Consider the following 27611-nt stretch of genomic DNA (forward strand, 5'->3'; position numbering starts at 1 on the left):
CAAGCCACCACTTGAAAGCCCGGGCGAATTCAAAATAACACAGAATCACAAAAGTGACACCCCGTGGTATGATCCCTTGCTCCCAAGCATCACAAAAGTGACGCCCCACGGTTAAGGGGTTAAATGGTTATCAGCCTTTTGTCCAGTTAATCGTTAATCGGCATTATGTCCGATTAATTGAAGAAGCTTATATCTTTCTTTTATACTGACTTGCATAATGCATTAATGTCAGTATGTTAGTATGGTGATGTTACCAAAACTCTGATACCCTCTCCAAAGTATTTGTTTCAAGCAAGTTCCCATTCAGATTTATATTACATACATTATCAATACCGGTATTGGTTTTATGTGCCCCATGTGTTTATTTTTACCATTTCCCATATTACGGAACAGATAGACAGATAATGAAAATTAACCCCTGCGGTCTGGGTGGCATGTATACCTGATGACCTGGGGACATCCGGGTGATATATATACAGCAAACTCGCCCGGAACAGGTTCTTGCCGAACGCGCTGGCAGTTATACACGATTAGTGCTGGGATATGTATACGATAACGTAAGATTGAAGAACCATTACGAAAACTATATATTTACGCAAGAGAGGCCTTTGATAAGCCAAATCCTCGAACATCAGCTCAGCACGTACGGTTTGTTTTGATCTCGTGAGGTGATTCGCTGTATTGCTTTTCCTCAGTGCTGTATTTGTAAGTTAAATATTTACAGTACTGTTCTGGTAAGTTTATGTGCAAGTTAACATATTATTAAATAACGTTCAAGCAAGAAATAAAGTCTTATAATCAGTTTTCTGATAGGCGTCAGAATATAACCTTTTTTATTTGTTTGTTAAATATTTGCTGTATTGCTTTTCCACTGTACTGTATTTGTAAGTTAAATATTTACAATTCTGGTATGCACCTGTAAGTTAAAGCACTTTAAGAAAGTTAAAGCATTAAATAAAGCCTTGTAACCAGGTATAGATTACACACGATCGGTGGGTTCCAAGACAATTCGCCATCATGTCAATTCCCCGTCAAAACATGAACGATTCCCCATCAGGACAATTTGCACCCTGTATGATTCCCCGTCATTCTGTAAGTATATTAATCAATACTTTTATAAATATACTTATTATTAATTAATCAATACTTTAATAACTATATTTCAGGCTCCATCAAAGTCTATGTTGTCTTGTTATTGTTGTGACGGCGAACTGGCTTGACAGCGAATGGTCCAGAAACCATTTTGCTCCCTAGACTCCCTAGGTGTGGTGTTTTGCTGTTGTCTGCCATTGGTGATCAATATGAGGCACTTTGGGTGGTTGGAGCGTTCATTTGGTGTTGTGGCTTGCAAGTACAGTGCTGCACAGCAAGGCTTCGACGTGCAGGTGCGTGGGCACGGGGCAACATTCCGACACCGACTGGTTTCGGCATCGGAATGTTGCCTTGTATTTGTGTGTCGGAGTTTTGCTGTGCAGTGCTGTGTTTGTGGATTGTGACATTGGATGGGCCTTCTGACCACTTGGGGTGCTTCATATTGATTACCAGTGGCAGATGGCAGCGAGGGACCACGTTTGGGAGATCTAGGGAGCAAAATAAGGAGTAGTTAAAACTTACGCGGTTTCGCGCCGAACGCGCCACATTAGGAACGAAACCCAAGCATTGGGGGCGAGCTTGCTGTACACGATATTGTGCAGTGGTTTCCAACCTGTGGGGCCTGCCTCCCTAGGGGGGCGCAAAGGCTTGATAAAGAGGATAATTATATTTGAAAACTGTGAATTATGATGGAATTCAGTAATTTCTAAATATGGAGAAAATATTTCAGATATGAATAAGAAATCTAGTTATCTGAATATATAAACAATTTCATAGATTAAGAATCAATGATATTTATTGACATGTGTCAACTATGCCAGTAAAATACAGGATTTGAGGAAGGGGGGCGCAGGGAATGTCATTCAGTGAGGGGGGGCGAGAATTAGAAAAGGTTGGAAACCACTGATCTAGTGTTTTGTAGTATTATTGTTATTGTTTTATTATTATGATTATTGCATCATATAAGAACATATTATACTATTATTTTGTATTATAGGTTTAGCTGAGAAATTATGGTTTAAATAACAGTGATTTTTAAGAAAAACACCTGATGGTGGTTTGAGTGGTGAAAACAACCCCCGGACATGATGGGTTAATGAACCAAGGTTTTCATCTTGTTACAGTTCTTTATAAAGATCGATACATTTTTTGTATATTGACATTTCTGTTACCATCTAGGATCACCACAAGAATAAGAAATAACAAATTACAGCCAAGATGCACAGAATGAGATGTTGCAACAAAGCAAAACTAGACAATAGAAGAGTGACAGTTGACTTAAACTATTTGCTGTCTGTACAGGAGATGGCAGTTGGGCGTAAACAGAGTCGAAAATAACATTAGGATGATGTCTTTAACTTTGTGCTACCAATAATTTTGTGAAGATTAATCACATTTAAAATTTCTTAATCGGCCGATTACTGACAGCCAATTACAGTAATTGGTAATCGGCAAAATTGTTTTATCAGGCCAACCCTGAATGTAGGTGGAATCACTGCGCCCTTTTGGTCAGTGTAATTTTTTATGTATCCATTTGGTAAAGAATTACCTAGTTATCATTGTACTTCTTAACTTATATTGTTTCTTTTTATCCAAATTTTATTCATGAAGTCCCTACTGATTTAAATTTCCTCATTTTGATATGCCAAATGCTAACATGTTTGCTAGTCTGTCTTATCTGCACCTACTTTGAATGTTTTATATGAACTGATTTTGCCATGTCATTGTATTCAGTACAGTCCAATAGTAGGCCCCACTTCACACCCAGATCTGGTCATATGGTTACCACCAGCTTGGGAATAATTTTCCTTCGTTGTTTCCAGATCCGTCGGTTATGTTTGTGGGCTCTGACATTATATACCAAAATTAGAAGTCTTCTTTGACATTTCCATCACAAATGCAATTATGAAGGTATCAGTGTTGTCCCATGAGCAATTTCTCTGATCATGATGTGCGACCACATTGCAATATCCCCCATCCTCAGCAGTGCCAAAGTGGCTGAAGAGGTCTAAATGCCCCCTCCCCCACCCACCCCCACCCCACCCCCCAGAAAAAAAAAAATTGTGGAGCTCTTTGTTGGATTTCCATTGCAAATGTATCTTTATGATGGTTTTAGTACCATCCCCTTAGTAAAATCTCCAATTGTGACGTTTGACCTTCACCCTGCGCATAGCTGAAATTGTTTGAACTCCGATGGTGCTGCCACTTGACATTCATTCTTGAACTGCCTCAGCGGCTTTAGGTTAGTTTGACACTGGGGGGAGAGGATTCTGGGAGGACAAGGGGGGAGGGGGTTCTGGGAGGACAAAGCCACTCAGTTAGGATAGGCATAGTTTGGTAATGATAGAATAGGTTAGGTTCGATGTGGGTAGGTTTTTAACATTTCGATCAACTTGGACTATTCCGTATCTGACCAGGTGACGTACTGTATTTTGATCTATTTTGTTGATTATATTCTGTATCTGACGTGCTGTAGTAGGGGTTGGAGTCGTTTGCGTCAAAATTGTCTCAGAATTGATCTCAGCTTTGTAAATGGTTTCCAGGGTTACAAGGAAGTAATAAGTTGTCTTGTCACCCAGTGAAATCTGACTTTAGAGCCACCTAAAGTGGTGAGATTAACTTGGGCTGATAAAAAGTGACAGAAAGGAAAGGGAGAAATAGGAAAAGATGAGGGCAGATACAAATAGTATGGTAAGGTGAAGGTTGAAGTAGGAAGGACTACATGAAGTGAGCAATTTATTACCTTAATGTGAGCCAGCAATGGAATTACTGTAAATAAATGAAAATGATTATTGATAATTTCAGATATCACAATATTTCTGCCATATTAGGTACTTTTGTGAGTGGATGGAAGAGTAGTAAATGATATTAGGGCTCCCAAGAACTTCTTTCTAACCAGTTCATTTGTCAGTATGGATGGTAATTTTGTTTAACTTTTGTGGACTGTATTTTATCTGACATTGGTTTTGCTTCTTATGTAGTTGTAAAAGGGCTGCGGTTGATCAGTACTTTTATTTAAATTGTCGCGTGTGTGTGATATCCCTTCTTTTGGATTACAGAGATTAATCATACTGAGCATTGTGGCAGACTCCGTTTGATGTTGAAACTTGGATGAATTTTTGGAATTACACTTGGCAAACTGTTGTTCCTCTCTTGCAGTGCACCATCCTCTTTTCTAGGGAGAGAGTTGAAGGAAGTTTGGTTGTATAATGGTACTTGGTGGTGTGGTTGTGGTAGTAGGTAATGATGGTAATAACAGGTGTGGTGTTAGGTGGTGTGATAATGTTGGCAGGTAAAGACAAATGTTAATGGTTGTAGGTGGTGGTAGCTGTTGTGATGTTGGTAGGTATAGGTATTTATGATTGTAGGCTGTGGTGGTAGTGGTCATATTGGTAGGTAAAGGTTATTGGTGGTAGGTAGTGGTTTTAATATTTATAGATGGTGGTGGTAATGGTGGTAATTGATGGTAATGGTTGTAGTTGGTGATGATGATTGTTGTTGTGGCGGTGGTGACGATGTAGTTGGTGGGAATGGTAACAGTGCTAGTTGATAGTGGTGGTAAGTGGTAGTTGGTGGTGGTGGTAACTGTGGTAGTTGAGATAAGAAAAAGAAATTGGTTTATCATCATCATACATATACATTGTGTGTGTGTGTGTGTGTGTGTGTGTGAATATTTAAAAGTCCCTTAATACCTGCCCCTAAAATATTAAATGTTCTAGAAAGCCAGAGAGAATGGGTGAATGAAGGGGGGGAGGAAGCCTGCATTTCCGGGAGGAGGATGAGGTGGAGGGATGGAGGAAGACAAGAGATTGAAGGACAAGAAGAATGGGAAATGGAGGAAAAGGTAGAAAAGAGGAAAGGGGAGAGAGCGGAGGAAAGTACGTAAAGTGGAAGAAATGATTTGGAGGGAGGGATTTGCTGGAAACAGGTTGGTTGTGAAGGGGAGGGGAAACTAGTGGGGGGGGGGGGAGATGGAATGGTTGGGGGGAACTTTCTGGTTAGACATGGGTCAGTCTGGCCCGACCTGTGACAGGGTGAAGGATCGCTCTGTCTTCTGGTACGCTGTGTTCACTTTGTTCCTGTCTAAGTACATGTATGCAGTAGTTAATGATTTTAGTTTTGCATAACACTCCATAGTATTTCTAAAGGTTGCTACCCCCCCCCTGGGGGTAGGGGGGTTTTTCAAGAATACTCCCCCGGTATCCCTGCTTGTCGTAAAAGGCGACTAAAAGGGTTGGCGGAGGGTTAGTGCCGCTCCCCGGAAAACAACTAACTAAAAAAACAAACAATAAGCCTTGGACAAGGACTGACCAAACGATGACGACCAAGGACCGGACAAAGGACACGGTTATCGGAACGTGGAATGTAAGGGGAGCGAATGATGAGGTGAAAGAGAGAGAGATGGTCCAGGTGCTTGAGGGTGCAAAAGTGGATGTGTATGGAATAACTGAAACAAAATGGAGAGGAGAAAGTGTGAGAGAATGGGAGTATGGATGGGGTATATGTGCAGGAGCAGGTGAGAATGAGATGGCAAAGGAAGGAGTATGTATAGTTGTGAGTAAAAGATGGAAGAGGAGCATAAGACAGTATGGATCAGTTGGGTCAAGGATTGTGTGGGTAAAGTTGAAAGTTGGAATACAAATGTGGGCGATTGTATGTGTGTATGCGCCAACGCAAGATTGTGTTAGAAGAGTGAGAGAAGAGTTCTAGACAAATGTAGAAGTGCATGGAAAAGTTTGGAAGGAATGAGAGAGTGTTTTTGATTGTTGATATGAATGGTAAAGTTGGGAATGTGAAGGTGGATGGAATAGTTGGTGAGTGGGGTGTGCCTGCTGAGATAGATGAGAATGGGAGTGCGTTAGTGGACATTTGTGCTGGGAGGGGGTTGGTGATAGCCAATACCCTCTTCAGGCATAAAATGATCCACAGGTATACATGGCGAGTGATGAGAAGGGTGGGTGGTGAACTGAATGAAAGGAAGGCAATGATTGATTGTGTGTGTGTGGATGAAAGGATGCGAAGATGTGTAATGGATGCAAGAGTTTATAGAGGTTGGGGGAGTGGACTTTCTGACCACTACTTGGTGGTGGACAGAATTAGAATTCAAGTAAGATGAAGGAATAGAAGAAGGGAAAGACGAGAGGAAGGAGTAGTTGCAAGGAGAGTGGAAAGGTTACAAGAGGATGAGAAAAAGGCAGAGTATAAGAGAGAAGTGGAGGAACGATTGGGCAAATATGAATTGGAGCAGATGGGAGACGTAGAAGGTGTGTGTAGGATATTTACAGAAGAAATATGTGCAGCATGTGATGTGGTGTGTGGAAGGAAGAGAAGACGGAGGGGGGTGCAAGGAACAGTGTGGTGGACTGAAGAGGTGAAACATGCGGTGGCACAAAGGAAGAAAGCATACAATGAATGGATGAGAAATAGGGGCGTGGAAGAAGTTGAGAGGCGGAAGAGAGAGGTGAAAAGATTAGTAAGAGAAAGAAGAGAGTGGATGAGGAATTTGGAAGGAATTTGAGTGTAAAGTGGAGGGACTGTAAGAAAATGTTCTGGAAAGAGGTGAAAAAAGTAAGACAGGGTGGAAGTGAAGTCAGCAGGGGAGTGAAAGATAAAAATGGTAGATTACTAGTGGAGAAGGGAGAAAAAGTGAGCAGATGGAGAGAACACTTTAAGGAATTGTTGAACGTAGAAGATGGAAGTAATGTGAGTATAAGTGGCTGGGGAATGGCTGGGAGAAGGAGGGAAGTGAGAAGACAGGAAGAAATCAGTAGGATAGAAGTTGTGGAAGCAATGAAGAAAGTTAAATTGGGGAAAGCTCCAGGAATTGATGGAGTGTGTGGTGAAATGCTGAAGCATGGGGGAGAGATAGTAGTAGAATGGATGTGGAAGATGTGCAGATTGGCCTGGGAGGAAGGTAGAGTCCCGGAGGATTGGAAGTCAGGTATAATTATTCCCTTGTACAAAGGAAAAGGGGAAAAAGAAGTGTGTGGTAATCATACGGGCATTTGTCTTCTTAGTATATTAGGAAAAGTGTATGGTAGGATACTTATTGACAGAGTTAAAGAACAGAGAAATTAGTTGGGGAAGAACAGGGAGGCTTCAGGAAGGGAAGAGGTTGTGTAGATCAGATATTCATTCTTAGATCTTTAGTGGAAAAGTTTCTAGAGAAGGGAAAGAAGTTGTATGTGGCTTTCATGGATTTGGAGAAAGCATATGACAGGGTGGATAGACAAGGATTATGGAAAGTGTTAAGAATATATGGAGTAGATGGGAAGTTGTTGAATGCTGTGAAGAGTATGTATGATGGTGCGTAGGCTGCAGTGCGTGTGGATGGTGAACTAAGTGAATTTTTCTCTTTGAAAGTTGGGTTGAAACAGGGATGTGTCATGTCTCCATGGTTGTTCAATCTGTACATGGATGGGGTAATAAAAGAGGTACAAGGTAGGGTAGTGGATGTTGGAGTGGCCCTGGTGAGAGAGGACAGTGTTTGGAAAGTCCCTGTACTGTTGTTTGCAGATGATACTGTGTTGTTGAGTGAAGACAAAGGGGAGCTGCAAGGCTTGGTGGATGAGTTTGGGAGAGTGTGTAAGAAACAGAATCTAAAGGTGAATGTAGGGAAGATTAAAGTGATGGTCTTTGAGAGAGGTTAAGTCAGTGAATGTACAGCGAGGTTAGATGGTGAGGAATTGGAAAATGTGAGTACGTTTAAGTATTTGGGTAGTGTGATGAGTAAGGATGGAGGTTTGGAGGGTGAATTGCTTGAAAGGGTACAGCAGGGAAGAAAGGTTGCTGGTTCCTTGAAAGCAGTGATAAGAAACAGGGAAGTGAGCATGGAAGTGAAAAAGTTACTACATGACAGTATTGTGATACCAACTCTAACGTACGTAAGTGAAGCTTGGACATTGTTGGAAGGACACAAGTCAAGAGTGAGAGCAGTGGAAATGAGTTATTTAAGAGGAGCCTGTGGAGTCACGTGGAGAGACAGGCTGACGAATGAGGATATAAAGGAGCGTTGTGGTGTGGATGTGGATGTGATAGGAAGCGTTATGAGGAACACACTGAGGTGGTTTGGCCATGTGGAGAGGATGGAGGGCGAAAGACTGACAAAGAGAGTGTATGTGAGTGAGGTGGAGGGGGAAAGAGGGAGGGGGAGGCCGAGGATGAGATGGAGGGATGGGGTGGAGAGGTATATGAGAGAGGGGGGTGTGAGTTGGGAGCAGGGCAGTGAAATGGCGGGGGACAGGGCGACTTGGAGGCGATTTGTTTGTGGCCACCCCAAATGGGATTGAGGCGTCTGGCAATAGATAGATTGAATAACCACGGGCAAGCAGGCTCCAGCTGGTATTGTCTATCAGTCCCGCCACCCGTGAGCTACGTTTAGCACACTTGACCTTTGTACTACTGACCTCGGTTGTTGCCAAGTATCATTTTTTTTACCCACTGACGCACCGATGCGCGGCCCTCCCTCGTCGTGCGATATGGCAACCGCGGACGGCTGATACGTGTCAATCTGGGGCGTCATCTCGCAAGCACTTTTTGCTATTGGGAAACGCTTGTTTCCCCAGTTGTCACACTGTCATTTTTTCGCGCGGTTTGCCCCAGAATAGCGTCAGTCCACGCAAATCTTCCACGGTGACACCATGTCAAACTCGAGCTCTTCCGAGTCTGTGCCTTCTAGCCCTCCGAAAAAGGGTTTTGTGACCTCAACCCCCTTCAAAACCTTACCAGGAACTACTAAGGGCCTAAGTGACTCTGCAATAGCCTCTGAACTTTTGAAAGCCTCAATGGACTATGGCAGTGACGTCGGTGTGTGGTCGAGCCTGGCCGAGTCTGACACACAATCCAGTGCAGAGTCCGGGCCAGAAGTAATTGTTTCTGTGCCGGAGGAGAGTGTGTCAGTGCCCAACACCTCAGCAGGGAAGGCTTCTGTGAGAAGGGGCCTTGAGTATGGGAAGGGGGAAAAACGGAAAAGGAGCGGTGACCCCAGCTCACCGCCATTGTCCCCTAAGCCAAGTCACGCCACCGCAAGCCCGCCACGTACTCCCAGCCCTATTCTCTTGTCCTCCTCCTCTGCTGCCCTGTCTCCTGAGTCGTCGGAGTCGCCTTCACCACCTCGAAAGGGAAGTAAACGTGCAACATTACGTTCTAGAGGTTTCCGTAGGCCTAGTGTTCATGTTGGTAGAGCAAAAACTTTGTCCCCTAGTATAAGGCTAGCTCGTAGGGAGGGAACTCGCACTAGGCAACTCGGCAGTCACGCCACCGCGAGTGACCTTGAGCCCAGTGATAATGTCCCCACCACCACCACCACCACAACACCAACACGACCTGGGATAGCCTCAGCCTCACATACTGTCGCACCGCCTGCCTCACCCACTCCCACACGACCTGCCTCACCCCCCGCCGCCCCAAGCACCTCCCAGCCTAGGCAGGGAACGCTGGATGCCTTCGTGTGGTCAGAGGGATCAGATTTTGTGCCGGAGGATCTGCCCTTTGACGACAGTGGGTGTAGACTTCAGGCTGACTTCCCTGTGGACGAAGATGGTGAATGCCTTGACTACCTGTTGGCCTTCCTTGACGACGAGGTTATGGAGCACATCTGTACCGAGACAAACAGGTACGAGGAGCAATGTGCTCCAGTTCGCGAAGGAGAAGGTGAGGCGGCCACGCCATCCACGTCGCGGATGGCAGCATGGGTGCCTCTTACGATCCGCGAACTTTTTGTATTTATTGGATTGATGTTGCTAATGCCGCACAACTGGAAACACAAGCTAGAAGAATACTGGACTTCCGACGAGCTGTGCCCAACACCCATTTTCAATAAATACATGAGCCGCGATCGTTTTAGGCAGCTGATGACTTACCTTCACTTCGCGAACAATGATGAGCCTTCCCAAACTGACCCATTATGGAAAGTGAGGGGAATCCTGAACATGATCAAGGATAAGTTTACGAGGTTCCTGCGCCCTTTCAAGAAAGTCGTGATTGACGAGTCCTTGGTATTGTTCAGGGGCCGTCTTTGGTTCGTCCAGTACATTCCAAGCAAACGGCACCGCTTTGGAATCAAGTTTTTCGTGCTGTGCGACTGCAAGACGGGGTTCATCCTTGACTTCGTCATTTACACCGCCAGCAATGTCGATTTGGATAAGACTGACCCCCTTGGATTCTCTGGTTCTGTGGTGAAAGTGCTTTTGGAAAAGTACTTTGGCGAGAATCATGTCCTGTATACGGACAATTACTATACCGCTCCTAAACTCGCCAAGTACCTTTCTGAACACGGCGTCGGCTCCTGTGGCACTGTCAGAAGCAAAAGGGCACATTACCCTGCCTTCCCCGAGGCTGAAAAGTCAAAGCGGGGAGACGTGCACCTGATGAAATCTGACAAGATGCTTGCGATCAGGTGGCATGATAAGAGAGTCGTGAACATGCTCACCACAGTACACAAGGGGGAAATGCTGGCAACAGGGAAGGTCGACAGAAGGACTGGCGAGCCTGTGATGAAGCCTGATGCTGTCATTGACTATAACGTCAATATGCGGCTGGTGGACAAGTCTGATATGATGATTGGAGAGATTGACTGCCTGAGGAAAAATCGTCGTTGGTACAGGAAGGTGTTCTTGCACTTGATTGATATGTGCATGTTGAACGCCTTCATCCTGTATAAAATCAAGAACAGGAAGCTAGCTAACTACTCTCTCAGACGATTTTCCAAGACTTGTGTCTACCAGCTGCTTCAGCGTTACGGCCAGGTTCTTTCAACAGGTCCCAAACGCCACCCTCACACACCTCCAGACCGCCTACAGTGTATGGCCTACCTTCAGCGACACCGCCTGGAGCCACTGCCAGCCACTGCAAAGAGGGGGAAAGCACTGAGGAGGTGTCATGTGTGCAGCCACACTACCAGGCAGGACAGAACCTTTAGGCACACCTCCTTGCAGTGCAAAGAGTGCAAAGTTCCCCTCTGTGCTTACCCGTGTTTCTTTGACTACCACAGCCTAAGTAGATTTTGAAAATAAGGGTAAGATTCTTTGAAATAATACTGAGAGTGACAGTGATAATATTGTTTAGTTTTCTTTTACGTGCTGACAGTGACAGCCGGATGAGTGTAAATTAGTGTATGTACTTGTAAAAGCACTGACAGTGACAGTGTTTTTGGTGTAAATAATTGTACATAGTAATAATATAAGTATTCAGTGACAGTCACTCCAGTGTAAGAAGATGAAAACATATTTTCCTATTCTATGTTCTGACAGTGACAGTTTGTTGTGTAGAAAATATTATTTTTATAACACTGGACAGTGACACTGATGAATAAGGCAAAAAAAAGAACAGATACAGTGAAAGTGAGCGATAGAAATGAAGTGCGAGTGGCCGACAGGAGCGAGAATAAAGTGCCTGCCGTAAGGCTGAATAAACTCGCGCCGCGGTGGTCTTCCTCGGTCCCAATCCACAATACTGGCAGTGACAGTGATTTTTATGGCCGTAATAGTGACAGGCAAACGTTTGCGAAGTCCTATGATGAAAAAAAATGTAGTATACGTGTTTTTTGCCGAGAAAAGGCAAATGTGACAATAGTGGCGGGAAGATCACCACCGCGCTGCATGTCGGCCGTGCGCTCCGTTCATTTTAGCCTTATTTTCAGTGCTTATTTACAAATACGGATTCCAAACAACCTGTACGTTGTTGTATAAAGTGTACTGTGACAGATTGAGGCTGTGGTAGAAAGAAAACCGGGTTTCTGGAGGTGTGAGAGTGAAGACTTTGTTACCCAACTTTGCAAGTCTTCACAAGTCCTTTGGTAGTCAACGAAGGCTCAACATGTGGCTCAGGAGAAAGCTGAATATAAGTACTATATGCCATAAAAATTTTAATGCTCTAGGGTTAATCTATGATTTTTGGCAAATATTTTTCCACAGGTACTCAGACCCTGCTACAACCCCGCCACAGCGGGGGGGATCGCCCGTACACAGCCGCGTTTTAGGAGTTAAGTACTTGGGTAGTGTGATGAGCAAGGATGGAGGTTTGGAGGGTGAAGTGCTTGAAAGGGTACAGCAGGGAAGAAAGGTTGCTGGTTCTTTGAAAGCAGTGATAAGAAACAGGGAAGTGAGCATGGAAGTGAAAAAGTTACTACATGACAGTATTGTGATACCAACTCTAACGTACGGAAGTGAAGCTTGGATGTTATTGGAAGGACACAAGTCAAGAGTGAGAGCAGTGGAAATGAGTCATTTAAGAGGAGCCTGTGGAGTCACATGGAGAGACAGGCTGACGAATGAGGATATAAAGGGGCGTTGTGGTGTGGATGTGGATGTGATAGGAAGCGTTATGGGGAATACACTGAGGTGGTTTGGCCATGTGGAGAGGATGGAGGGTGAAAGACTGACGAAGAGAGTGTATGTGAGTGAGGTGGAGGGGGGAAGAGGGAGGGGGAGGCCGAGGATGAGATGGAGGGATGGGGTGGAGAGGTATATGAGAGAGGGGGGTGTGAGTTGGGAGCAGGGCAGTGAAATGGCGGGGGACAGGGCGACTTGGAGGCGATTTGTTTGTGGCCACCCCAAACGGGATTGAGGCGTCTGGCAATAGATAGATAGATAGTAATTGCTCCAGGTGAAAGGACAACAGGGCTGAGTAGTGTGTGTGAAGTTTGAGGTTTTTTGTGTGGGGTTTTGGGTTTTGTGTGGTTTGGGGTTGTGTGTGTGTGTGTGTGTGGAGTTTGGGAGTTGTCTGTTAAGGAGTTGGTGTGGTGCTCAAGGTTTGGTTTTCAGTGTGTGTTGTAGGGGTTGGGGGGAAGTTTGGGGTTGTCTGTTAGGGAGTTGGTGTGGTGCTCAGGTTTTGGATCAGTGTGTGTGTGTGTGTGTGTGTGTGTGTGTGTGTGTGTGTGTGTGTGTGTGCAGCTGACAGAACTACCACTGCGACTTCTAGCACAACCACAATCGTCGCTACAGTATATATATGTTTATATGCTGTCGATGGAGAGGGCATTTAACTGGATACTTAATTTGACATAGCACTATCAGTGTTATATATGTGGCTGGTTAGGGTGGTTATGGCCATGTATGTGGGTGCTCACACCCAGGTGAGAGTGAATGGAGATTTGAGTGATGAGTTTTCCGTGAATGTTGGTGTGCATCAGGGGTCAGTCTTGAGTCCCATGTTGTTTATCATGGTACTTGAAGCCCTTTCACGTGACTTTAGAAACGGACTCCCGTGGGAGTTGTTGTATGCTGATGATTTGGTGTTGATTGCAGAGAATGAAAGGGAGGTGGAGGAAAGGTTTAGGAAGTGGAGAGATGGTATGGGGCAAAAGGGTTTAAGGGTAAATGCAGATAAAACAAAAGTGATGATATCTAGGGTTGGTGGCGGTACTGTCAAAGACGAGGGAGAGTGGCCATGTGCAGTTTGCCACAAGGGCGTGGGAAGTAATTCCATCTTGTGCGGTGTGTGTGATAAATGGGTGCATAAGAGATGTAGTGGTATCAGAGGTAGACTGCGAGATAATGCTGATTTTATGTGTACGGCGTGCCGGGGTGAGCAGGTGGAGATCGTCAGACGTGAAAGAATTGAACTTGCTGGTGAATCTCTTGAGTGTGTGGAAGAGTTTTGTTATTTAGGAGACATGTTGTGTGCTGGAGGTGGGGCTGGAGCTAGCTCTGTGGCTAGGGTGAGAAGTGGTTGGAAGAAGTTCAGGGAGCTCTTGCCTCTCCTGACATTGAGGGGGCTCTCCCTACGTGCTAAGGGGTCTTTGTATGCAGCGTGTGTTAGGAGTGTAATGCTGTATGGCAGTGAGACCTGGGCAGTGAAGGAGGAAGACATTCGCCGGCTCAGACGTACAGAAATGACAATGATTAGGTGGATGTGCAGTGCGTCCCTGCGTCCAAGGCCTGGAGGGGCTGGGTTTACAATGGAAGAGTTGAGAGGTAGGATGGGACTGGAGTGTATTGGTGTTGTGATGAGGAGAGGTAGATTAAGGTGGTTTGGACATGTGGAGAGGATGGGGGATGATAGTTGGGTGAGGAAGGTGAGAAGTGTTAATATCGGGGGTGGGGTTATGAGGGGTAGACCGAGAAAGACATGGGACGAGGTCATTAAGTGTGACCTTAGGGTTAAGGGACTGAACAGGGAGGCTGCAATGGATCGTGCAGCATGGAGAGCCGCCATTAGGTGACCAAGGCCGACACATGCAAGCATGTTGGAGCCTTTAAAAACGAAAACGATATATATATATACAAAATATATAATTTTGCTTGCAACTTTCATATGATTTTGTAGCTAAAGATGGGCTTCTCTGGGGGTGTTTGGTATATTAACTTTCACAACTAGATTCTAAAAATCATTTGATATAGTGAGTGTCTCATGCTAAAGATCATGATTGGATCCAGGGGTGTGATCAAGATGTTGCCCATTCTGCCTGGGCAACGCCCCACCTTTATTACACTGAATAATAAGATACAGTAATTTACATACATAGAATGCATATTTACTGGCTCTCATATTCATTTCTCCCATGCAAATGTCATGCAGACCATCCTAGGGATGCCATACCCTTGTTACTTTGGAAATCGGGATGGGCAACACCTCAGAAATATTCCTAGATCCTCCCCTGAAGATATGTAGCTCCCTCTGTTTCTTAGTCTGGTGTCTGAGTGGAAGGATGAAATGACAATAGATCTTTCACGTTGACGTTGCTCAGATTTTTGTTCCTTTGTGGAATATTTCAGGTAGCGCTTTGGGGGAAAAAAGATAAGAGTATGAATCTACATTCTTCCCATATCACTTGTTTCACTAACCACATACTGTTGTGTAAATATAGTACTACAACTTATTATTCAAGATGGAGAGATGGCAATTTTAGACCTAGTAAGAGTACAAGCATTATAGTAACCAAGGACTCATTCCTGTCTTCTGACAAAGGCTCTTCAAATTCCTTGCAATCACAACTTGATATTTGAGTTGTGGGAATGACGCATTGTCAGGAAAATCGGCTATAGGAACAAGAATATTGTGTTAATGGAATCATCATCACCAAGACTCTTTTCACTGCAAGGTAGGGTGAGGTAGGGTTCAGCCAGAAAAAATAGGTACTAACCAAAGTTTGCCCTGTTGAATGAAGCACACTTTCCTCTAATTTCAGGCCCCCAGAATCCTGGAATCAGAGGCAAATATGTTTGCATGGCCTAGAATTCCCTCCCATGAATATGGAGTTTTCATAATAGACTAACACTAAAATGTAATGGTTATTCATTTTTATTTGGTTTAAAATCACAACTTCCCGTCATGAATACTGATGTGTAACAGAAGATTAGTAGTCGAATATTGTTCAGTACTCTAGCATGGCATAAATTTATGATCTAAACATGTTAATGTGGAGTTATAACAGTACAACACGAGTGATGCTTGTCATGAAGAAGGAAGTGCTGTGGAAAAGATATTTAGCAGTTGCATTATCTCTGTTATGCCACTTGGCTGTGTGAAATGGGCTGCATAAAACAAAATCTAGGGCAAGTTTAGGTATGAGGTCAAAATAGTAATCTTATCTGCTGTGTATTTCTGGTATATACATGTCTTCTGTAAATGTAATTATACTATGTTTCTACAGTACTTGCAATGGTGTTCCTGTGATGGTCCTGGGCATGTGTAGATGTGAACGATGTGTCAAGCTAATCTGGTTTCATAGAGAATGGCCTGATTGGCTCAGGAGTGATGGGAGGTTTGCAGGAGATGAGTGGTGGATGTCTGTTCAAGTAAGTATAGTACAGTAGTGCATTTGGTCTAATCTGATATCATCCCTAAGCATTTTAAGCTGTGTTAGCCTTTAAAGGGTCAGCTGCCTGTATCATTGATATGTTCTGTCAGCAAAAATTGATGTTGGCTTTTGTGATATAGTGGCTAAAAAAGTGTATTTTTGCCCAGCAAACACAAAAACATTTTAACATTCGAACCATTTTATGGCTCCCAAACTCCCACACTGTATAAATCATGTGGCCTAGGCAGCAGAAAGCTTGTACTATGGGTCACAAAAGTATCAGTGCGCAAGGAGTCTGATGCCTACCAAAAACATTGTCAACTGCTGTTATTTAGCAACATATATGTTTGCAAGAGGATATTGCTAGTTGGCGTTATGACACTTCCTGACATAAGGGCTACCAACGTTTGGTAGGTCAGACACTATTTCAGTGACCTTAGTTCTCTGGTCCCAAATACTGTACTGTATATATATATATATATATATATATATACATATATGGTTACAGCATTGCGGTGTATGCATTTAAACTTATTGATACTGGGTACATAATTGAATAACTGTTCCAAATATTCATCTAATATTAACCAAAACAGTGCAGTGCAAATTAGAAAATGCTTTATCTTGTACAGTTTGACAAAACTTCACCTTGGATTTCATCTCCCACTTTCCTCTGCTGGCTATTATTCTCAGCTGAGAGAGTTTTGATGTATTTATATATCTGCCCATAGATAATTCTGATAATCAGGAGCCAGGTAACAGACATATCCCTAAGTGTGAAATAGATGCAGTAGACACCAATGAACATTGGGTAAACTATGTCCTTAACCCGCGGCGTCCCGTCGACGTTCTTTAACGTCCACACGTTTTGTCACTGCCAATCCCGTCGACGTACATAAATGCGAAAAAATTGCAAGGTCCCTAATTTGCACAATTTTCAATTTTCGCGAGTCATTTTTGGTACGTATACACATGACACCTTCCTCAACAAGATGCCAGGCAGGGACAATGCCTTACCCAGCATGACCTCCTCCCTCCCCCTGCATGCCATTGTCTCAGCAATTCACCTGTTATCAATGACCTGGCCAGTATAGCCATGTCATGCCACGGTACAAAATTCAGGGCCAGAGTGATTCCCCAATCAATGACAATGTGGAGGACAGACTTTACATAGCATTAGAGGAAGAAACAGTTAGAAATGATGATCAGGTAATGTGGCAAAAAAAGATCAGGTATTAGTGAGTGAAACAATGCTTATAATGCCTATATTACTGCTTGAAAACCAATATACTCTCGTACTACATATAAATTCGTACCAAGTAAATAAATAAATACCGTTTATGAGTGGTGTGAAATACTTATCCTCCCATAGAACTCGTTTTCTTTGGTGTCAGCCTGATAGAAAACCCAGTAAGGTAAGGAGGTACTCCTACCTGTAATGAGTATTTTAAACCTCAGGTGAGCGATTTCTCTATGAATTTTCGATGTTTCTCACCAAAAGCGAAGGTTTGAGCCAAAAAAAAAAAATTTCCTAAAATGGTCGGGACTGGGGGGAGTCAGTGATGGAAAAGTGGTCAGGATGGGGCAGGTTAAATGTACTGTACATGTTCTTTCTCACAAAAAAGCTCATGGATTTTCATCCAACCAGCTCTTCATCTCACTGCAACTTTGGTATGGGAATAATGTAAGCTATAATGACAGTCTGTTGCCATAACTTTTTTTTTTCTCCCATGCTGTAGCTCAACGGTAATCTTAATACTGTGGCGGGAACATTCTTTTCATAGCAGTTTTCCGTGTTGTTGAAAACCCAGTCACATCCTACTGTTGACTGCAGGAAATTGGTGACTTCAACTGGTCACTCTCAGAGGTCTTTTTTTGAGGTTATGTTGAAAGAATTGTCTGTTTTGTGATGTTATGGTGCATGTAGTAAGTGTGCTGTGGTGTGGGAGTCTGCATTGCAGTGTGGGCTAAGTGTATTTTTTCATGAGTTTCATTTTATGTTGGTTTTGTAGCAGGGAAAGGTGGCGGCCACATTGAAGTTTGGCTATAATAGGTTTACTTTCATCTTATGGGAATGGGCTACCCAAGCAAATTGAATGCTAAGTCATGGTTGCATTAAATTAATGACGTTTAGTTATGTCCTTCATTACTGAAGTTGGTTTGTGTTTGTCCTATGAAATTTTGCCAGTTCAACAACTTGATTGCCAAATCATGCTTTCATGAAATTCAGTGAGCCTTAGTTATAAAGTGGAAATGAATCTCATTGGTTGCTGGTCAAATCAGCATTCTAATCTGACAACTCGTGGCCATCAATTGGGCTAAGAGGAACACTTTTGTCTTTGGGTAGGGTTGGAAAGATTTATGCCGTGCTTATACAGTTATAGGTGGTGGCGACCATCATCCACTCGCTTGATGTAGTCCTGCCTACTTCTTCCTTAGCCTGTATCATTCTTTTTCTGTGCCTGCCTTCCTCTCTTCCTATTTGTCCCCTCTTTCCTGTCACTTCTTATTGCTTTTCTTTCCTTTACAGATGGCTTTACATTGACAAGCCAAATGGTTTCCTGTAAGCCAAGAAACCATTTACAATGCTGGGTGGTAACCATATAACCAAACCATACGTGCTCCCTACGTGTCGGCAAGTGGGTTGGTGGAGGGTTAGTGCCCCTCCCCATAAAACAAATAACTCAAAGTCAAACGGCCACCCCTTTCGGGATTATGGCGTCTGGCAATAGATAGATAGATTATACAGTTAAGAAAGCTGTATCCAAGAGCTCTTCATTTTGAGATACCTGAACACATTGGCTTTAAAAGACTAGAGACTGAAGCTTCCCTTGTGTAGTCAGCTATCTGCCTTTTGTGGGATAGGGGGTAAGTTTGAGGTAATGGTATAGTTGGTGGGGAGTCAGGTTGCCCCCCCTCCCTCAAAAAAAAAAAAAGTAGGAGGGGGGGGAATTTGCTGCATATTGTATTGCCATATGTAATGGATAGAGAGATGTCATTTGCATGGTACAAGTTTGGTTATTATACATTTGCTTTATATTGTGAAAGAGCATTTGTACAGCAGCAATCTGTTACTGGGAAAAACCTGTTGATGTTATTTTTTAAATTTTTTATTTTATTTTTTCCCCCCCTCAGTCATACTTCCTCAAGGTTTCATTTTAATCAAGCTCTCAAGGAAATGTTAATTGCTAGTTTGTGTGTCTGGGGAAAAGTTATGGCAGGAAAGCTCAGAGATTTGTTAATTTAAGGGAACACAGTGGAAGTAGAACAGTACAGTGTTACGGCATTAGAAGGAAGACAGGGAAATACTGTAAATTGAAGCAAATTGGATGAAGGCTAGGAAGCATAGTTTTAGGTGGGGAAGCACTCATGCACAGTGATGATAGGGTCACATGAAGAAAGACCTTAGGAACCATAGTGAAGGTATACAGAGATTACAAGCAGTTGTGGTGAAGCCGTGGTATCAGAAAGTTGGGAAGCATTTTAAAGTTAGTAATGCACAGTAAGCAGACCACAGAACAAGTAAAGCAGGGCCTCAAAATCTTGGGACTGTACTGCAGTATAAAGGAATATGGCTCTCTGATAAATTTACACAGTGAAAGTTGCGTCCGTGGTGCCACCTCTCCATGCCTTCCCTCGTGCTACACGGGCATCTGGTAGCGCTCATGACTGGAATGTCACTCATCCATATTGCAGAACTTCTGCCTATCTGAATTCTTTCATTCCCTGAACTGCATATCTCTGGAACTCACTTCCCCAGAGTTGTTTTCCTCCAAATTTCAACCCACAACTGTTCAAGTCTAACTGTTACAGATATTTTATGAACAGAGGACACCTGTAATCTGGTGTATGGATTATTTTTTTTTTTACCCATTTGTTTTTCCTTCCTCCGTTCTGTTATTTACAAAGGGAAAAAAAAAAAAAGACACAAAGTTTATTTGTGCTTCTGGCATAGTCTTGGCTGTGTATTGCTGAGTGGGCTGCAGTTCTAGCAGCAAGTTTTTGCTTTGTGATCCTCTTTCACTGAAAATTTTGTGTTGCAGTTCACTGCATGATAGTATTGTGATCCCTACCCTGACGTATGGAAGCAAGGCGTGGACCTTGCAAGAGGGGAACAAGTCAACGAGTGAGAGCAGTGGAAATGAGTTACTTGAGAGGAGCATGTGGAGTGACGTGGAGGGACAGGTTGATGAATGAAGAAGTGAAGGAGCGTTGTGGGGTGGATGTGGATGTGGTTGAGAAGATTAGGAGAAATACACTGAGATGGTTTGGACATATGGAGAGAATGGAGAATGAAAGACTGACTAAGAGGGTGTATGTAGGTGAAGTGGAGGGAGGGAGAGGGAGGGGTAGACCGAGGATGAGGTGGAGGGATGGAGTTGAGAGTTATATGAGGGAGGGGGGGGGGCTGAGTTGGGGGGAGGGTAGTCAAATTGTGGGTGACAGAGTGACTTTGAGGCGTTTTGTCTGTGGCCACCCTTTGTGGGATTAGGGCGTCGGGCTATAGATAGATAGATACAGTAGTTCAGCAACATCTGAGGTGACATGTACTGTACTTTTACTGCTGGACATTTTGATTCTCAGTAAAAAGTAAATAAATAATAAATAATGCCACAATCAGGGAGCCATAACATAATATTACTAATACTTGCAGGACTATAAGGTCTAGCCAAAGGACTGGTACGTACTGTAAATTTAATTGGCTAGCACTCGAGTTGAAGCATTGAGCAGTTAATGCTTGGGATGATGAAAACATAATGCTAAGACAGCTCAGAAAGGATGGAACTAGGCATAAGCATGGATGGAACAGGCTGTACAACCTGTTCCCAAGAATCCATTTTGGTGTTGGAGGTATAATATAACAAAGTAATGAAAAGCTTTTTTCAGTTTATGGTGAATCAGATTAGGGAATTGTCTAAAGAAAATCATTGCAAAAGTTGTGTGCATGCGTGCGTGCGTGTACCTATTTGTATTTACCCAGTTGTGATATACAGGAAATGAGCTGCGCTTATGGGGTCCTGTCTCTTTTTCTCATTAAGTCAAATTTTGCTTTGAACTCATTTAAGTTTTTAGACTGAACGATCTCTTTGTCCAGGCTGTTCCACAGGTTTATGCATCTGTATGGAAAGCTATATTTCTTGATATCCTTCAGCAACATGGCTTTTTCAGTTTCATTCCATGTCCTCTTGTTACTCTCCCATCCCATACAAACAGATCATTTTTATCAATTTTATCTAGTCCCATCATGGCCCTGAACACTGCGGTCGTGTCGCCCCTTTCTCCTTTCTTTTAGTGCTGGCAGGTCCAGCTTTTCCAGCCTCTCTCCGTAAGACATATCTGCCAGGCTGGGGACCGTCTTGGTTGCTGTTCTTTGTATTCTCTCGATCTTATTTATATCTTTCTTCTTGTGTGGGGACCACACTACTGCCACATATATTTTTCCAACCTGGGGCAGATCATAGCCATAGTGTGTGTGTGTGTCTGAATCTGGGCAAAGGCTTCAGGGCCTGTCCTCACGTGTGTGTGTGTGTGTGTGTGTGTGTGTGTGTGTGTGTGTGTCCACCTCTGGGCAAAGGCTTCAGGGCATATCCCCAAGGCCCTGTAGTCCTACATCACCAAATGTTACCACTTTGACACTAACACCCACTGTCCATAGTGAATACATGCTAGGGCTGTCTCATACAGGACTGGTGTATTGGTAATAGAAGAGGGGTTTGTACATGTCAGTGGGTATTCTGATAGATCAGTAAAGCCTGCTTTTTTATGAAATTCAAATTCATAAATTGTTCCCTCCCTCGGCGAGGATTTGAACTGGGGTCTGTTAGGACTGTAAGTCACCTCTCTACCGATTGATCCACTGCCTCTCCCAATTAAAAGTATTGTAAGAAATGTAAAATAATTTTATTGTTGTTTTGATACAGCTTCCTTGCCTTTTTCAGTCACTTTAATTGGATTATCCTTATTCAGGAAAATGGAAACAAGAAATTTTGACTGAAACGGGGACTGTGTCAGTATGAATAGACGGCCCGTTTGTAAAGGCTCCAGCATGCTTGAATCCATCGGCCTAAGTCACCCAGTGGCGGCTCTCCAGGCTGCTTGATAGATTGAAAAATAATAAAAACAAAAAATGCATTATCTGAATTCATACTAAGAGTACATCCTTCTAAAGTTCTCAGTTATTTCTAAAATTTAAACACAGCTTCAACCCAAGGAGTTTGAACTTAGTATGGTTGACTGTATTGTAGTGTCAGTCTGTTATTGCAACTTTGTTTTCAGCATGGAAGGATGGCAAATTTAGGCTAATTAAAAATAAAAGGAGTTTAGGTAATGTAAATGTGAAAAATTCAGCTGTACTCTACCTTTTTGTTGGCATCATTGGGCTGCAGTTCAAGCTGTTTTATGGTCCTGAAGGGCACAGATCTTAATAAGACTTGGTTTCTTTATGCTGATATTTGTTTCCTTGTAAAGACTCCATCATGCATGCATCGGCCTTGGTCACCCAATGGCAACTCTTCACGCTGGTTGATTTCCTGCAGCCATTCTGTTCAGTTGCTGATCCCTGGTGTCACACTGATGTTGTCCCAGTCTATTTTTGGTGTGCCTGTCACAGTAGACATAGCACATTGCTGTTCGTTATTGAGTTTTAAGGCTCATAGGTGCATGGTTAGGTTTTACTTACAGGACCTTTTGCTAAACTCCTTTTCGTTGTCATTTTTTCTGGTATTGCTTGAAGGAAATTATATGGTAATTTTCATTTATAGTTCACAGCATTGACCTAGCTGTGGTCTTTGTCCATTTTCAGCATATTTCCCATAGGTGAATTGTGATTAAGACAGTGCTGTGGCTCTACACCGTTTTTGTAACTTTTCTTTTTGTGACTAGCACCATAAACAAGTGTTAATAACTTGCACAGTAAGAGCTCATTGCCAGAACAAGAGTACAGTATTTTACTATAGGTTTGTTCTCATTCCAAAACACTTCCCATAGTCACTAGAACAGTTGGTTACAGGTCATTGTCAGATTAAAAATGTATTATACTATAGGTCTGATCTCATTCCATAGCACTTCAATTAATCACTAGCACCGTATGTTACAGGATGTTGCCAGATTAAGAGTGCATGTTACTGTAGGTAGATCTCATTCCATAACACTTCCAGTAGTCACTACCACCATATGTTGCGGATCATTGGCAGAGTAAGACATTTTCTTTTGTTTTCACCATACCATAATCTGTTGTAACAGCTTACCTTTCAAGATGGAGAGATGGCAGTTTAAGGCACAGTTACAGGGGAGAGCATAGATAAAGCCTTTCCATCCATCATCACTTCACTCTGTGAGAGTCAATGGCCAAATGATTTGCCTGACTCATTGCAGACTCAGGTTTGAAGCTTACACTCATTCTTAGTTCCATGGCACTGAAGCATAATTCTCGTATAAAATAGCCACTCTGAACAGGGATTTATTTTACATGAAGCTTCGCATCAGTTTCATCAGCCAGTATCTCTCTCCTTTCTATCCCCATATTTAGGTGGGAGTAGAGGTCAAAGAAATGATAATGATGATGATAATCTTGCTTTTTTTACTCCCCCTTTCCTTGATTTTAGTGGAGTTATTCCAGTTCTCCCTCAGTGAATCTATTTTTCCCTCATTCATCCATCTTCCTCCACACCTCTGTTCCTCCCCCCCCCCCAAGTGGTTTATTGTCCCCCAATGGGCCTACTTTCCCCAATAAACCCATTTTTCCTCAGGGTCCTATTTCGCCTTGCACCTTCTTTTCCCATGGACCTGCTTTCACCCAGTGATTTTTTTTTTTATTTCCACTCATGGATTTATTGTCGCTGATGGACCTATTTTTTTTATTTCTATTCAGGGATTTATTCACTCATAGACCTATTTTATTTCCACTCAGGGATTTATTGTCACTGATGGACCTATTTTATTTCCACTCAGGGATTTATTGTCACTGATGGACCTATTTTATGTCCACTCATGGATTTATTGTCGCTAATGGACCTATTTTATTTCCACTCCTGGATTTATTGTCAACCATGGACCTGTTTTATTTCCACTTGTGGATTTATTGTCACTCATGGACCTAATTTATTTTCACTCATGGATTTAGTCACCTGTGGACCCATTTTCACCCTTGCATGTATTCCCTTCGTGGACGTACTTTCCACAGACTTATTCTCCCCACTGAGAGGCAACTGTATCTTTCGTGGACCTATATCCTTCCTTGGATCTATTTTTGACATTGGACCAGTGTTTTCACTTGGATCCATTTCGCTGAAGAACCTGTTCCTCCTTACACACACACACACACGCACGCACGCACGCACGCACGCACGCACGCACGCACGCACGCACGCACACACACACACACACACACACACACACACACACACACACACACACACACACACACACACACACACACACACACACACACACACACACACACACACACACACACATGGACAGAGTGACAGCATTCTAGATAAATCAGTGGCCGTTTTACATATACAGAGGTCCCACATCTATTTACCTGTCCCATGAAGGGAGAAAGGTGGACTGCAAGAGGAAGCTGCATAAGTCTGGAGTCCACTATACTCAGTTCCTTTTATTGAGGGAAAGATGCACGTGACAGGTTGGTGATGATTGGCTGAATGCAACATGTCCGAATAATGTATTTCAAATAATTTCCGGTAATGCAAATAGAAACTTATTGGCTAACTCTAATACAACAGCGTTATTCAGACATATTGCATTCAGACAGTCATCATCAACCTATCAAGTGCACCTTTGCCTCTATTTAAAAAAGAAAAAAAAGTATAGTTTCATAGCTCAGATGAGCCTTGGGTTGTAACTGCTACCCTCAGCATACATACCTGTGACCCTCTTCAGCCAGTCACCCTCCCCCTTCCTTTCATCATTTCTAAACAAACCAGCTTACATCTCATCCCTCGTGGTACTCATGCCGTTTCTGTCACAGCACACTTTTCTCAGATCTGTCACACCTTGGGACCCAGCAGTTCTTTGTACGCCTTTACTTGGCAAAGGATTTTCCTCTTGCAGCTTGTTTCCCCAAGCTCAGTGGCAGTGGAGCCTCCCTGTTGTATCAATACCACCACATGAAGGCATCCCCCACCAGCACTGGTTTACACTTCCCAGACCAACACAGCTGATAGTGGAGGGGCTGGTTGTGCAGGAACTTAACCCGTCACGTCCCGAGGTTTTCCGCCCCTCCGACATCCCCCAGTCCCGAGGTATTTTCGAAAAAAATTTTTTTGGCTAAAACCTTCGCTTTTGGTGAGAAACATCGAAAATTCATAGAGAAATCGCTCACCTGAGGTTTAAAATACTCATTCCAGGTAGGAGTTCCTCCTTACCTGACTGGGTTTTCTAACATGCTGGCACCAAAGAAAACGAGTTCTATGGGAGGGTAACTATTTTATCCACTCATAAACGGTATTTATTTATTTACTTGGTACGAATTTATATGTAGTATGAGAGTATATTGGTTTTCAAGCAGTAATATAGGCATTATAAGCATTGTTTCACTCACTAACTAATCACCATTCATGACCTTTTTTTTCCCACATTACCTGATCATCATTTCTGACTCTTTCTTCCTGTAATGCTATGTAAACCTTGTCCTCCACATTGTCATCGATTGGGGAATCACTCTGGCCCTGAATGTCTTTATTGGCCAGGTCACTGGTAACAGGTGAATTGCAGAGACAATGGCATGAGGGGGGAGGTTATGCAGTGTAAGGCATTGTCCCTGCTTGGCATCTTGTAAAGGAATAGAGGAAGGTGTCCCGTGTATACATGTGAAAAATCACGCGCGAAAATTGAAAATTGTGCAAATTAGGGACCTTGCAATTGCACGACATACCGGTACGTCGCCGGGACTGGCAGATGCAAATCGTTGCAACGTACCCATACGTCGACGGGACGGGGCGGGTTAAAGCATTTTTGAGTGATGGTTGCACGACATACCGGTACGTCGCCGGGACTGGCAGATGCAAATCGTTGCAACGTACCCATACGTTGACGGGACAGGGCGGGTTAAAGCATTTTTGAGTGATGGTATAGGGTGTTGAAAATGGTTGACATTTTATAGGTAATACTGAAAGTTCATATGTTTATTTATTCATTTATTTTCTTTACAATACAGAAAAATTGGATATTAAAGCAAATTTGGTGCATATAAATGCTGAATTGGCAATGTCACCAAGTTTCCAGTTCTAGATGTCTGAAAAAGGTGTGAAATATTGATACATGTTGTTGATGCCGCAGGTTCATCTGGATGATAAAACGTAATGGACTGGAGGCTCAAATTGCTCCTCTCCTGCAGCCCACCATAACTTGTTCTGGGGATAGGAAAGTGGTTGAGGGATGTTAGTATAACCAGGCAGTGGAGCCACCTGGTTAATGTATCCATTGAGCATTGAGGTCTTACTGTACAAGGTGTTAAAAAAAAATGGTTGTCTACATATTAAAAAAAAAAAAAAAATCAATGTGTGTGGGTCTGTAAGCATTTGTATGAACCCAGTATATTTCAGAGGACTCTATTGTGCATCATTATCATAAAATGTATATTATGTGTGTAGGAATTCTGTAAGCATTTGTATGTTTTCATTCATTCATCGCCAGACGCTATGTATCCCAGACGGGGTGGCCAAGGGCTTAGAGTTAATTGTTTTACAGGGAGGGGCACTAATCCTCCACCAACCCCACTTGACATGTAGGGATGCCAACAGCATCTGGTGTTCCCAGACGGTCACCCATCCAAGTACTAACCAGACCCAACGTTGCTTAACTTCGCTGATCGGACGGGAAGTGGTGTACTCAACGTTGTATGGCTGTTGGCATTAAATATTGCGAGGATTCGAACCAGCGCTTACAACTGCGTGAGTACAGCAGCTTACCAAGTAAGCTATATAGGAACCCATTTGTATGTACCCAGTATATTATTTCTTAAGCATCTGTTGTTCATCTTCATAAAATGTATATTATATATTATCATGGAAAGGCTTGAATGAAGACTGGGATGTGTGAAATCAATGGTTATCAGTACTGTATTTCACTAGGCTGCCTTGTTATACCCATACATTATACCATTGCTCAAGTAAATAATGCTGCATATTATAGAAAACTTATGGCTTTACATTTAAATTTCCACCTGAATTCCATTTAATGCTCAGCTGACATCTAACCATTTGTTAGTGTTGTGGCCTAAGCGTCATTTTATATAAACCCAGTGTATTGCTGGTTGAAATGGTCACCTCTGCAGCCCACCATTCTTCTTTAGGGGGATTGGTAGAGAGTTGAAGGGCATTTGCATAATTATGCAGTATCCATTTTGTGGATTTTTTTTTTTTTCCAGGTTGAAGACAAACCATTGCTTAAAGTCATAGCACTCCAGTATTATATGTATAATTTTGTTAACTTTTTTTCATCATCCAAATTGCTTTTTCCCAGCAAAGGATGGAGTAAGGTTTAATTACCTTTATACTTGTTAATTGTGATACTGAAATGTTTTGGTAGCTATGTTAGTGAAGTGTAGTACACTGTACTGTTTACTTAATTTTCCTAACACAAGAGCATAGAGAGAGAGGGATGTAGAGGTTTATCTGATTATATGACTGTGGTATGTATTGTAAAACTGAGAGGAGTGTGGTGAATATAGGGAGAGAGGAGTACTTTGTGTGAAACTGAAGTGGAGAAGCTGAGAAAGAAGCAGTGCTAGATGAATACTAGCTAAAGGTACTAG

At 42.9% G+C, this 27611-nt stretch overlaps 1 non-coding gene across 1 annotated transcript; it reads right to left on the bottom strand.

Moving 5' to 3' along the window:
- Positions 1-26589: 26589 nt before the first annotated feature.
- On the bottom strand, positions 26590-26708 carry LOC145409135 (5S ribosomal RNA). The gene has a single exon (XR_013899058.1). It is a non-coding gene; the product is annotated as a 5S ribosomal RNA (ribosomal RNA).
- Positions 26709-27611: the final 903 nt, after the last annotated feature.

Source organism: Coenobita brevimanus, chromosome 79 (genome assembly GCF_032717465.1).
Source record: "Coenobita brevimanus isolate Jiangsu-jjx chromosome 79, ASM3271746v2, whole genome shotgun sequence".
Lineage (NCBI taxonomy): Eukaryota > Metazoa > Arthropoda > Malacostraca > Decapoda > Coenobitidae > Coenobita > Coenobita brevimanus.